This window comes from Panulirus ornatus, chromosome 68 (genome assembly GCF_036320965.1).
Source record: "Panulirus ornatus isolate Po-2019 chromosome 68, ASM3632096v1, whole genome shotgun sequence".
Classification (NCBI taxonomy): domain Eukaryota; kingdom Metazoa; phylum Arthropoda; class Malacostraca; order Decapoda; family Palinuridae; genus Panulirus; species Panulirus ornatus.
This window is the reverse complement of record NC_092291.1, coordinates 3,238,495-3,252,278: the sequence shown is the minus strand read 5'-3', so window position 1 is coordinate 3,252,278 and position 13,784 is coordinate 3,238,495. Positions and strand designations below refer to the sequence as shown.

The following is a 13,784-nucleotide window of genomic DNA, read 5'->3' as shown; positions in this document are numbered from 1 at the left end:
TATATATATATATATATATATATATATATATATATATAAGATGGATAGATAGATAGAGAGATAGATAGATAGATAGATAGATAGATATAGGTAGATAGATAGATAGACAAACAGATACATACATACATACATACATACATACATACATACATACATACATAGAGATAAAGAAGACCTGAAATAAGTGGAGTGGTTTACATAGGTACCTGGAGTGGATGGGTCTGTTGATGGACTCATAAGGGTTGAAGTAAATGAGGGGGAGAGGTGGTGGCTGTGGTCTCGTGTCATTAAAGAAGACGTGGAGGGAAATGAGCAAAGATGATGGTGTCTGACGGTATACCACTCCTGGCGACAGTGTTTGTATGGACGGAGTCATCATGAACTTATGAAGGCAAAGAAGAGGAAGAACGTAGATGTGCTGGAGACGATACACCTGAGTGTGTGTGTGTGTGTGTGTGTGTGTGTGTGTGTGTGTGTGTGTGTGTGTGTGTGTGTGTGTGTGTGTGACAGATGACACTGTCAAAGACAAATGAGTTTCTGGAATGGTTGGGACATATGTAAACGATGAACGAGGCAAATTATCTCGAAAATGGATAACGAGAAAACAAAACTGAAAGACGACGGTTCTGAGAGATGAGGGCCTGTACCTTGGAGAGGGCGAGAAGTGTGCGTGGGATAGAATGAATGGGGAACGATGTGGTATACGGGGAGCGACCAATCATCTGGTGTTGTAAGCAAGTAAACGTTTACCCGGTGTCTTAAGTAAGCTGTTAAAGTCATCAGCTGTTGGCAGCTTGGGTACTTGGGCTGAAGACCTAACGACTGACAAGGTCATTCAGGCTGCCGACGTCATCACCCATTGTAATGCCTGAACACCTGCTTCAGGTACAGTGCGCACCCTACACCCGCACTCACTACCTGCCTCACACAGCGCACCCTACACCCGCACTCACTACCTGCCTCACACAGCGCACCCTACACCCGCACTCACTACCTGCCTCACACAGCGCACCCTACACCCGCACTCACTACCTGCCTCAGCGCGCACCCTACACCCGCATTCACTACCTGCCTCACAGCGCGCACCCTACACCCGCACTCACTACCTGCCTCACACCGCGCACCCTACACCCGCACTCACTACCTGCCTCACACAGCGCGCACCCTACACCCGCACTCACTACCTGCCTCACAGCGCGCACCCTACACCCGCACTCACTACCTGCCTCACACAGCGCACCCTACACCCGCACTCACTACCCTGCTCACAGCGCGCACCCTACACCCGCACTCACTACCTGCCATCACACAGGCGCGCTCCCTCACACCCGCACTCACTACTGCCTCACACAGCGCGCACCCTACACCCGCACTCACTACCTGCCTCACAGCAGCGCACCCTACACCCGCACTCACTACCTGCCTCACAAGCGCGCACCCTACACCCGCACTCACTACCTGCCTCACACAGTGCGCACCCTACACCCGCACTCACTACCTGCCTCACAGCAGCGCGCACGCCTACACGTCGCTACTCACTCCGCCTTACACAGCGCGCACCCTACACCGCACTCACTACCTGTCTCACACAGGCGCGCACCCTACACCCGCACTCACTGACCATGCCTTACACATGAGCGCGCACTCATACACCCCGGACTCACTAACCTTGCCTCACACAGCGCGCACCCTACACCCGCACTCACTACCTGCCTACACCCTACACCCGCACTCACTACCTGCCTCACACAGTGCGCACCCTACACCCGCATCACTACCTGCCTCACACAGCGCGCACCCTACACCCGCACTCACAGCGCGCACCCTACACCCGCACTCACTACCTGCCTCACACAGTGCGCACCCTACACCCGCACTCACTACCTGCCTCACACAGCGCGCACCCTACACCCGCACTCACTACCTGCCTTACACAGCGCGCACCCTACACCCGCACTCACTACCTGCCTCACAGCGCGCACCCTACACCCGCACTCACTACCTGGCTCACAGCGCGCACCCTACACCCGCACTCACTACCTGCCTCAGCGCGCACCCTACACCCGCACTCACTACCTGCCTCACAGCGCGCACCCTACACCCGCACTCACTACCTGCCTCACACAGCGCACCCTACACCCGCGCTCACTACCTGCCTCACACAGCGCACCCTACACCTGCACTCACTACCTGCCTCACACAGCGCACCCTACACCCGCACTCACTACCTGCCTCACAGCGCGCACCCTACACCCGCACTCACTACCTGCCTCACACAGCGCGCACCCTACACCCGCACTCACTACCTGCCTCACACAGCGCGCACCCTACACCCGCACTCACTACCTGCCTCACACAGCGCACCCTACACCCGCACTCACTACCTGCCTCACACAGCGCGCACCCTACACCCGCACTCACTACCTGCCTCACTACAGTCATGTGTTATGCACTAAACACGTTTCAGGACACTGTACATGTCTTAGGACAATATAGATGTCTCAAGACACTACAGATTCTCAGGACACTACAGCTGTCTCTGGATATTATAGATGTCTCAGGACACTATAGATGTCTCAGGATACTGTAAATTCTTAGGAGACTATAGATGTCTCAGGATATCACAGATGTCTCAGGACACTAAAGACATGTCAAGACACTGTAGATGTCTCAGGATATTACAGATGTCTCAGGACACTATAGATGTGTCAGGACACTGCAGATGTCTCAGGACACTATAGATGTCTCATGATATCAAAAAGTCTCAGGACACTATAGATGTCTTAGGATATTACAAATGTCTCAGGACACTAGAGATGAGTCAAGACACTGTAGATATCTCAGAACACTATGGATGTCTCAGGACACTGCAGATGTCTCAAGACGTTATGGATGTCTCAGGACACTACAGATGTCCCAGGATACTATACATGTCTCAGGACACTATTGATGTCTCAGGACACTGCAGATGTCTCAAGACGTTATGGCTGTCTCAGGGCAGTATGGACTGTCTCAGGGCAGTATGACTGTCTCAGGGCAGTATGGCTGTCTCAGGGCAGTATGACTGTCTCAGGGCAGTATGACTGTCTCAGGGCAGTATGGCTGTCTCAGGGCAGTATGGCTGTCTCAGGGCAGTATGGCTGTCTCAGGGCAGTATGACTGTCTCAGGGCAGTATGGCTGTCTCAGGGCAGTATGGCTGTCTCAGGGCAGTATGACTGTTCTCTTGGTGGAGTGGTATTACTTCATCAGTGTACACAACACACAGGTGAGGTTCACATGGTATTTCCACCTCCACTTGCCTGGTGATCGACGCTCCACACATGGTGAACATGTGGACATAATGTGGACAATCTTTTATCTGGTATTTTTGTGTCTTTATGCAAAGATACTACTCTCCACTCTGGACCACAGCTTAGTGAAGACAGTACACACCTGGACGTCGGCTTAGTGAGTATACTACACTCTGGACCACAGCTTAGTGAAGACAGTACACTCTGGACGACAGCTTAGTGATGACAGTACACTCTGGACGACAGCTTAGTGAAGACCCTACACTCTGGACCACAGCTTAGTGAAGACAGTACACTCTGGACCACAGCTTAGTGAAGACACTACACTCTGGACGACAGCTTAGTGAAGACACTACACTCTGGACCACAGCTTAGTGAAGACACTACACTATGGACGACAGCTTAGTGAAGACACTACACTATGGACGACAGCTTAGTGAAGACCCTACACTCTGGACGACAGCTTAGTGAAGACACTACACTCTGGACGACAGCTTAGTGAAGACCCTACACTCTGGACGACAGCTTAGTGAAGACACGACACTCTTGGACGACTGCTTAAGTGGAAGACACTACATCTCTGGACGACAGCTTAGTGAAGACATCTACACTATGGAACGACAGCTTAGTGAAGACACTACACTATGGACGACAGCTTAGTGAAGACACTACACTCTTGGACGACAGCTTAGTGAAGACACTACACTATGGACGACAGCTTCGTGAAGCCACTACACTATGGACGACAGCTTATGAAGACCTAAACTCTGGACCGACAGCTTAGTTTTTTGGGGGGAAAAGACACCTATGGACGTGAACCGCGGACTGGACGACAGCTTAGTGAAGACACTACACTATGGACGGACAGGCTTAGTGAAGACACTACACTATGGACGACAGCATTAGGTGAAGACACTACACTATGGACGACAGCTTAGTGAAGACACTACACTCTGGACGACCTGCTTATGAGACACTACACTATAGGACGACAGCTTAGTGAGACCCTTGGACGACAGCTTAGTGAAGACACTACACTATGGACGACAGCTTAGTGAAGACACGACACTATGGACGACAGCTTAGTGAGAGACACTACACTATGGACGACCAGCTTAGTGAAGACACTACACTATGGACGACAGCTTAGTGAAGACACTACACTATGGGACGACAGCTTAGTGAATGACACTACACTATGGACGACAGCTTAGTGAAGACACACACTATGACGACAGCTTATGAAGACACTACACTATACACACTAGTGAAGACACTACACTATGGGACAGTATGAAGACACTGAAGACACTACACTATGGACGACAGCTTAGTGAAGACCCTACACTCTGGACCACAGCTTAGTGAAGACACTACACTATGGACGACAGCTTAGTGAAGACACTACACTATGGACGACAGCTTAGTGAAGACACTACACTATGGACGACAGCTTAGTGAAGACAGTACACTCTGGACGACAGCTTAGTGAAGACACTACACTATGGACGACAGCTTAGTGAAGACCCTACACTCTGGACGACAGCTTAGTGAAGACACTACACTATGGACGACAGCTTAGTGAAGACAGTACACTCTGGACGACAGCTTAGTGAAGACACTACACTATGGACGACAGCTTAGTGAAGACACTACACTATGGACGACAGCTTAGTGAAGACACTACACTATGGACGACAGCTTAGTGAAGACCCTACACTCTGGACGACAGCTTAGTGAAGACCCTACACTCTGGACCACAGCTTAGTGAAGACACTACACTATGGACGACAGCTTAGTGAAGACCCTACACTCTGGACGACAGCTTAGTGAAGACCCTACACTCTGGACGACAGCTTAGTGAAGACACTACACTCTGGACGACAGCTTAGTGAAGACCCTACACTCTGGACGACAGCTTAGTGAAGACCCTACACTATGGACGACAGCTTAGTGAAGACCCTACACTCTGGACCACAGCTTAGTGAAGACACTACACTATGGACGACAGCTTAGTGAAGACACTACACTATGGACGACAGCTTAGTGAAGACCCCACACTATGGACGACAGCTTAGTGAAGACCCTACACTCTGGACGACAGCTTAGTGAAGACCCTACACTATGGACGACAGCTTAGTGAAAACACTACACTCTGGACGACAGCTTAGTGAAGACACTACACTCTGGACGACAGCTTAGTGAAGACCCCACACTATGGACGACAGCTTAGTGAAGACCCTACACTATGGACGACAGCTTAGTGAAGACCCTACACTATGGACGACAGCTTAGTGAAAACACTACACTCTGGACGACAGCTTAGTGAAGACACTACACTATGGACGACAGCTTAGTGAAGACCCCACACTATGGACGACAGCTTAGTGAAGACCCTACACTATGGACGACAGCTTAGTGAAGACCCTACACTATGGACGACAGCTTAGTGAAAACACTACACTCTGGACGACAGCTTAGTGAAGACACTACACTATGGACGACAGCTTAGTGAAGACCCCACACTATGGACGACAGCTTAGTGAAGACCCTACACTATGGACGACAGCTTAGTGAAGACCCTACACTATGGACGACAGCTTAGTGAAAACACTACACTATGGACGACAGCTTAGTGAAGACACTACACTATGGACGACAGCTTAGTGAAGACACTACACTATGGACGACAGCTTAGTGAAGACAGTACACTCTGGACGACAGTTTAGTGAAGACACTACACTCTGGACGACAGCTTAGTGAAGACACTACACTCTGGACGACAGCTTAGTGAAGACCCTACACTATGGACGACAGCTTAGTGAAGACACTACACTATGGACGACAGCTTAGTGAAGACCCTACACTCTGGACGACAGCTTAGTGAAGACACTACACTCTGGACGACAGCTTAGTGAAGACACTACACTATGGACGACAGCTTAGTGAAGACCCTACACTCTGGACCACAGCTTAGTGAAGACACTACACTATGGACGACAGCTTAGTGAAGACACTACACTATGGACGACAGCTTAGTGAAGACCCCACACTATGGACGACAGCTTAGTGAAGACCCTACACTCTGGACGACAGCTTAGTGAAGACCCTACACTATGGACGACAGCTTAGTGAAGACACTACACTATGGACGACAGCTTAGTGAAGACCCTACACTCTGGACCACAGCTTAGTGAAGACACTACACTCTGGACGACAGCTTAGTGAAGACACTACACTCTGGACGACAGCTTAGTGAAGACCCTACACTATGGACGACAGCTTAGTGAAGACCCCACACTATGGACGACAGCTTAGTGAAGACCCTACACTCTGGACGACAGCTTAGTGAAGACCCTACACTATGGACGACAGCTTAGTGAAGACACTACACTATGGACGACAGCTTAGTGAAGACCCTACACTCTGGACCACAGCTTAGTGAAGACACTACACTCTGGACGACAGCTTAGTGAAGACCCTACACCATGGACGACAGCTTAGTGAAGACACTACACTATGGACGACAGCTTAGTGAAGACACTACACTCTGGACGACAGCTTAGTGAAGACCCTACACTATGGACGACAGCTTAGTGAACATACAACACTACTCAGTACATTGTACATTGTATACCCCCCCCCCCGTCATATAGTGTGGGCACAATGAATAATGTCAATACACAGAACGTATGTAGATCCTCACACTCTGTATACTATGTATACCTTGTGTTGCCTCGCCATGTATGATGCCAGTGACATGAAGGCTGTGGCGGAACGCGGTCACTCTGGATCCACCTGTCACCCTCCAATGTGTTGACAATCCACACTGGCCTCCACCTACTCCCTCCACCTCCACCTTCCCCAGACTCCACCCTGCTATATTGGCCTCCACCTACTCCCTCCAACTCCACCTTCCCCAGACTCTACCCTGCTATACTGGCCTCCACCTACTCCCTCCACCTCCACCTTCCCCAGACTCTACCCTGCTATACTGGCCTCCACCTACTCCCTCCACCTCCACCTTCCCCAGACTCTACCCTGCTATACTGGCCTCCACCTACTCCCTCCACCTCCACTTTCCCCAGACTCTACCCTGCTATACTGGCCTCCACCTACTCCCTCCACCTCCACCTTCCCCAGACTCTACCCTGCTATACTGGCCTCCACCTACTCCCTATAACTATAACAGCCTCACCCTGACTGTACTTAAAACAACATTGGAAAACGAGAAAAACTGTAACCAAACCTTGCCCTGACTAGATGTAACACATAAAATATATATATATATATATATATATATATATATATATATATATATATATATATATATATATATATATATATATATATATATATAATAGCTTCGTGACTTTATAAAACGGTAAAAAAAACCTAACCTAACGTAACCTAACGTAACCTAACGTAACCTAAGCTCACGTAAAACATACAAAACTATAAGAGCTTCGTCCTGACTATAGGTAACACAATGCAAAAATATATATATAATCAGTCTGGTCCTAATGTAGATACAACGATGAGACAACTTTAACATAGCCTCATCCTAACTGTAGTTAAAACGATGGGAAAACAAATTTAACATTGTTCTGAATAGTTAAAACTATGAAACAAAACTTGTACAATCATGGCTTCACAAAAATCTGAACCAAATAAACCAGAATACCTTAATATAATACAATATAATATATATATATATATATATATATATATATATATATATATATATATATATATATATATATATATATATATTATCCCTGGGGATAGGGGAGAAAGAATACTTCCCACGTATTCCCTGCGTGTCGTAGAAGGCGACTAAAAGGGGAGGGAGCGGGGGGCTGGAAATCCTCTCGTCTCGTTATTTTTTTTTTCAAGGGAGGAAACGGAGTGGGGGGGGGGGAGGTGAGGCTGTTCCCTTAGTGGCCCAGTCCTCTGTTCTTAACGCTACCTCGCTGGCGCGGGAAATGACGAAGTGTGAAAAAAAAAAAAAAAAAAAAAATATATATATATATATATATATATATATATATATATATATATATATATATATACAAGTAAAAATTCCTCTTCATAATAACAGGTTTAGATTTTATAAAAGCTATCGATAAAGTAGCACAAAGGAAACTATTACCGTTTGTAAAGGTACATGACATGACCTGAGAGAGGAGCTGTGTGTACATAATGATGATGACTGACTGCCACAACCAGGGACAACATCACTCAGCCTTAAAATGGTGAAGCCCGGATCCGTGACAGGTGAGATGTCACATGGATCAGGCCTTGGCCCCAGTCTTTTAAAAACCTATAAAAACGACCCAGAAACCGGCCATAAATCTACGATTTAAAAGCTGTGGTCGACACACACAAAAAATATGAGATACAGTTAAACAAGGCAGGCTGCTTAGTACTCCAAAGATATTTCAATTAAGAAATTGGTTATATATATGAAGAATGCAGTTACAAAAGACAAAAATACTAAATATAATGGTAATATGTTTGGAAATCCTTTAAAGAATGAAATAATTACGTACTGAAACCATTCTTTCCAAACATCGGTTGATAAGTGTACCGCTATTTGTAAAACGCTGTTAATGTAAATGCCTTCAAAAACATGTTGAGCAAATATTTCATCAGGTTGCGTTTTTACAACACAAAAATACAGTCAAACACTAATACGTCCTCTTGCCATATACAGGTTACGAAGACGAACCACCTGAATAGATTCACTCTCTAAGATTAACACAAAATAGCATTGACAAAAGCCATATAATATCTCTCTCTATTGTCTCCAGTTCAATTTCGCGTTGGCTTGACTTCAGCACTGCAACGTATTGCTTCCATCCTTGATCCTACCAGCTGTAGTTGCCAGAGGGTTGAGGAGAGAACCGTCTCACTGTCCTCCTAATCTCATCTTATCTTGTATAGAATTTTAGTAACTTCGTCGTAGATCATTGGGCCTTCGTTGATTCATGTTTCGTATTCACCTTGTATCCATCCTTCTGCTCCCATCCTCACTTCCTATACTCCCAGTGACTGCACATGCTCCCTCTCTTCTTCCCATGCTCTCATTCACTGTCCATACTCCCTCCCTCACATACCATACTCCCACTGACTGTACATGCACCCTCCCTCTCTTCCCATGCTCCCATTCACTGTCGATGCTCCCTCCCTCTCTTCCCATGCTCTCTCTCTCTCTCTCTCTCTCTCTCTCTCTCTCTCTCTCTCTCTCTCTCTCTCTCTCTCTCTCTCTCTTCCTATGCTCCCATTCACTATCCATACTCCGTCCATACTCTAACTAACTGTACATTCTCCCTCCCTCACTTCCTATGCTCCCATTCACTGTTCATACTCCCTCCCTCACTTCCCACGCTCCCATTCACTGTCCATGCTCCCTCCCTTACTTCAATACTCCCACTCACAGCCCATGCTCCCTCCCTCACATCCTATGCTCCCAGTGACTATCCATGCTCCCTGCTTCACTCCCCATGCCATGCACTTCCCCTCCCAGACCACATCAAGTCCTCACTCTTCACCATTTGCATAACTTTCCAAAGTCGGTGTGTTGTGAGGCGTCTTGCCTGGAGCGCCAGCGCCAGCACCCACCCCACGATCCCCACCCCCGCCTCACCCTCCCTAACCTCCTCCTCTTGTTTACTATCGATCATAACAAACTACTGTCTTTGGCGTCATGACTGTTGACACAGAGCCTCACCAAGCCATTAAGGGGATAATAAGGACCATTTGAATAGAGAAATGTACGAAAACCAATGGAAAACAGCGTCAGGTGTTTGGCGTAGATCAATATATAACCCGCCAGGTTGGCCAGCGCCACCTCCCTCCCCTACACCACAATATATGCGCGTCCATCTCCTCCATATACACTCCCCAGCATGAACATGCACACCTGCATGGCGGTATATCAGCCAACAATCAGAGACAAAGGAGCGTGAGAGCGAGGCTGGAGCACCTGAGGTTGCAAAAGTCATGGTGCAGCCTCGTTACGGTGGGTGAGTGTCCAGCGTAGCTCTCATCTCCGCCATATGACCACCACTCACAAACTGAAAGTTCTCTGAACTACTGTGAACTCTGGCCTTCACACTAGGTTAAGCTGTCGTCACTCTGCAGAAATAAACTCTCCAGGTTTTACGGGATTCAGTAATACGGAGTACAATTATAATGGGAACTCACCTGCTTTTGTTACGGTGTACCTTCCTTCACAGCCATGGTGCTCGGCCAACTGATGAACCTCGTATATCCACTATGGTAATCTTATACAGAAACTGAAGTAGTAGAAATATCACTATATCCCAGAGTAATCACGAAACGGGCTTATATAGCCATCACCAACAAAACAACATCACTGTGCGACCACTGAGAGAGTAACTCGTACACTGGCCGCGAGAGGGCGAGTGGGAGGTGGTTGCCACTTGTGCCGCATGGCTGCACACGTTGCCAGATGTTACCTGACCACAACAAACTCAAACGGCGGCGGAAAAGGTAATGACATATGCAATTTTTTCCTGAGTTCTAGATTTACTCTCACTCTTTGTTTACCTGTTCAGGTTTTCTCGTGAGGGCGTCTTGCAGAGAAGCGATCAACAATATCGTTTGTATGAGTGAGGTGAGCATCACACGGGGTCCGGACACCAATACTATCACAGTAATCCAAGATGTGTCACACAGATAAATAACTCGTACCATTTCATCGTGGGAGTGTCTCGCCTGACTTTCTTATCTCTGTTATCTGGAGGACTTGTCAAGTAGAACGTGCAGCGGCGTGTGGGGTGTGTGGGCCTGGACCGTCGACGTGCCACCTCAGATGCAGGGGTCACACACACACACACACACACACACACACACACACACACACACCTGCGGTGTCTCCCCCCCCCCCCCATCCCCACCACCCACACACTATTGTCCGCCAGAAATGGCCTGTTTACAGAGGCGGACCATGGTGTATGGCAGGGTGGGAGAGACGAGAGTACGGTGGGGTGAGGGAGGAGCGGGTACGGTGGGGGTGAGGGAGGAGCGGGTACGGCGGGGGTGAGGGAGGAGCGGGTACGGCAGGGGTGAGGGAGGAGCGGGTACGGCAGGGGTGAGGGAGACGAAGGTATGTAGGTAATGGAGGCGGGGGTATGCTGGGGCGAGAGAGACAGGGTACGGTGGAGATGAGGGAGACGGGGTTTGAAGGAGTGATGGAGGCAGGGGGCATGGGGGATGGTTAGCGAGACGGGGGCACGGTGAAGGTGTGGGAGAGGTGAGGCACGGTGGAGGTGAGGGAGAGGTGGGGCACGGTGAAGGTGTGGGAGAGGTGAGGCACGGTGGAGGTGAGGGAGAGGTGGGGCACGGTGAAGGTGTGGGAGAGGTGAGGCACGGTGGAAGTGAGGGAGAGGTGGGGTACGGTGAAGGTGTGGGAGAGGTGAGGCACGGTGGAGGTGAGGGAGAGGTGGGGCACGGTGAAGGTGAGGGAGAGGTGGGGTACGGTGAAGGTGAGGGAGAGGTGGGGCACGGTGGAGGTGAGGGAGAGGTGGGGTACGGTGAAGGTGAGGGAGAAATGGGGTACGGTGGAGGTGAGGGAGAGGTGGGGCACGGTGGAGGTGAGGGAGAGGTGGGGCACGGTGAAGGTGAGGGAGAGGTGGGGCACGGTGAAGGTGAGGGAGAGGTGGGGTACGGTGAAGGTGAGGGAGAGGTGGGGTACGGTGGAGGTGAGGGAGAGGTGGGGTACGGTGAGGTGAGGGAGAGGTGGGGCACGGTGAAGGTGAGGGAGAGGTGGGGTACGGTGGAGGTGAGGGAGAGGTGGGGCACGGTGGAGGTGAGGGAGAGGTGGGGTACGGTGGAGGTGAGGGAGAGGTGGGGTACGGTGGAGGTGAGGGAGAGGTGGGGTACGGTGAAGGTGAGGGAGAGGTGGGGTACGGTGGAGGTGAGGGAGAGGTGGGGTACGGTGGAGGTGAGGGAGAGGTGGGCACGGTGAAGGTGAGGGAGAGGTGGGGTACGGTGGAGGTGAGGGAGACGTGGGGCACGGTGGAGGTGAGGGAGAGGTGAGGCACGGTGGAGGTGAGGGAGAGGGGGGTACGGTGACGGTGAGGGAGAGGTGGGGTACGGTGGAGGTGAGGGAGAGGGGGGGTAAGGTGGAGGTGAGGGAGAGGTGGGGCACGGTGAAGGTGAGGGAGAGGTGGGGCACGGTGGAGGTGAGGGAGAGGTGGGGCACGGTGGAGGTGAGGGAGAGGTGGGGCACGGTGAAGGTGAGGGAGAGGTGGGGCACGGTGGAGGTGAGGGAGAGGTGGGGCACGGTGAAGGTGAGGGAGAGGTGGGGCACGGTGAAGGTGAGGGAGAGGTGGGGCACGGTGGAGGTGAGGGAGAGGTGGGGCACGGTGAAGGTGAGGTAGAGGTGGGGCACGGTGAAGGTGAGGGAGAGGTGGGGCACGGTGGAGGTGAGGGAGAGGGTGGGTACGGTGAAGGTGAGGGAGAGGGGGGGTACGGTGGAGGTGAGGGAGAGGTGGGGCACGGTGAAGGTGAGGGAGAGGTGGGCACGGTGGAGGTGAGGGAGAGGTGGGGTACGGTGGAGGTGAGGGAGAGGTGGGGTACGGTGAAGGTGAGGGAGAGGTGGGGCACGGTGAAGGTGAGGGAGAGGTGAGGCACGGTGGAGGTGAGGGAGAGGTGGGGCACGGTGGAGGTGAGGGAGAGGGTGGGTACGGTGAAGGTGAGGGAGAGATGGGGTACGGTGAAGGTGAGGGAGAGGGGGGTACGGTGAAGGTGAGGGAGAGGTGGGGTACGGTGAAGGTGAGGGAGAGGGGGGGTACGGTGGAGGTGAGGGAGAGGTGGGGCACGGTGAAGGTGAGGGAGAGGGGGGTACGGTAGAGGTGAGGGAGAGGGGGGTACGGTGAAGGTGAGGGAGAGGTGGGGTACGGTGAAGGTGAGGGAGAGGTGGGGTACGGTGGAGGTGAGGGAGAGGGGGGTACGGTGAAGGTGAGGGAGAGGTGGGGTACGGTGAAGGTGAGGGAGAGGTGGGGTACGATGAAGGTGAGGGAGGGGTGGGGCACAGTGAAGGTAAGGGAGAGGTGGGGTACGGTGAAGGTGAGGGAGAGGGGGGTACGGTGAAAGTGAGGGAGAGGGGGGGGTACGGTGAAGGTGAGGGAGAGGGGAGGTACGGTGATGGTGAGGGAGAGGGGGGTACGGTGAAGGTGAGGGAGAGGGGGGTACGGTGAAGGTGAGGGAGAGGGGGGTACGGTGAAGGTGAGGGAGAGGGGAGTACGGTGAAGGTGAGGGAGGGGGGGTACGGTGGAGGGTGAGGGAGAGGGGGGGTACGGGTGAAGGTGAGGGAGGGGGGTACGGTGGAGGTGAGGGAGGGGGGGTACGGTGACGGTGAGGGAGGGGGGTACGGTGAAGGTGAGGGAGAGGTGAGGCACGGTGAAGGTGAGGGAGAGGTGGGGTACGGTGAAGGTGAGGGAGAGGTGGGGCACGGTGAAGGT

The 13,784-nt window shown here is 51.3% G+C and overlaps 1 protein-coding gene across 5 annotated transcripts in view; it reads right to left on the bottom strand.

The window, feature by feature from the left end:
- The window catches only part of wnd (Mitogen-activated protein kinase kinase kinase 13 wallenda), a 436,263-nt gene that overhangs the window by 380,015 nt on the left and 42,464 nt on the right, over positions 1–13,784 (bottom strand). For 2 of the 5 annotated variants that reach the window (XM_071659720.1, XM_071659724.1), the window contains exon 1: positions 10,501–10,717. The exons of the other annotated variants lie outside the window; for them this stretch is intronic. The gene's annotated coding sequence lies outside the window, so the exon portion shown is untranslated. Of the gene's footprint in view, positions 1–10,500; positions 10,718–13,784 lie in introns of those variants that run through there. 5 annotated transcript variants of the gene reach the window in all.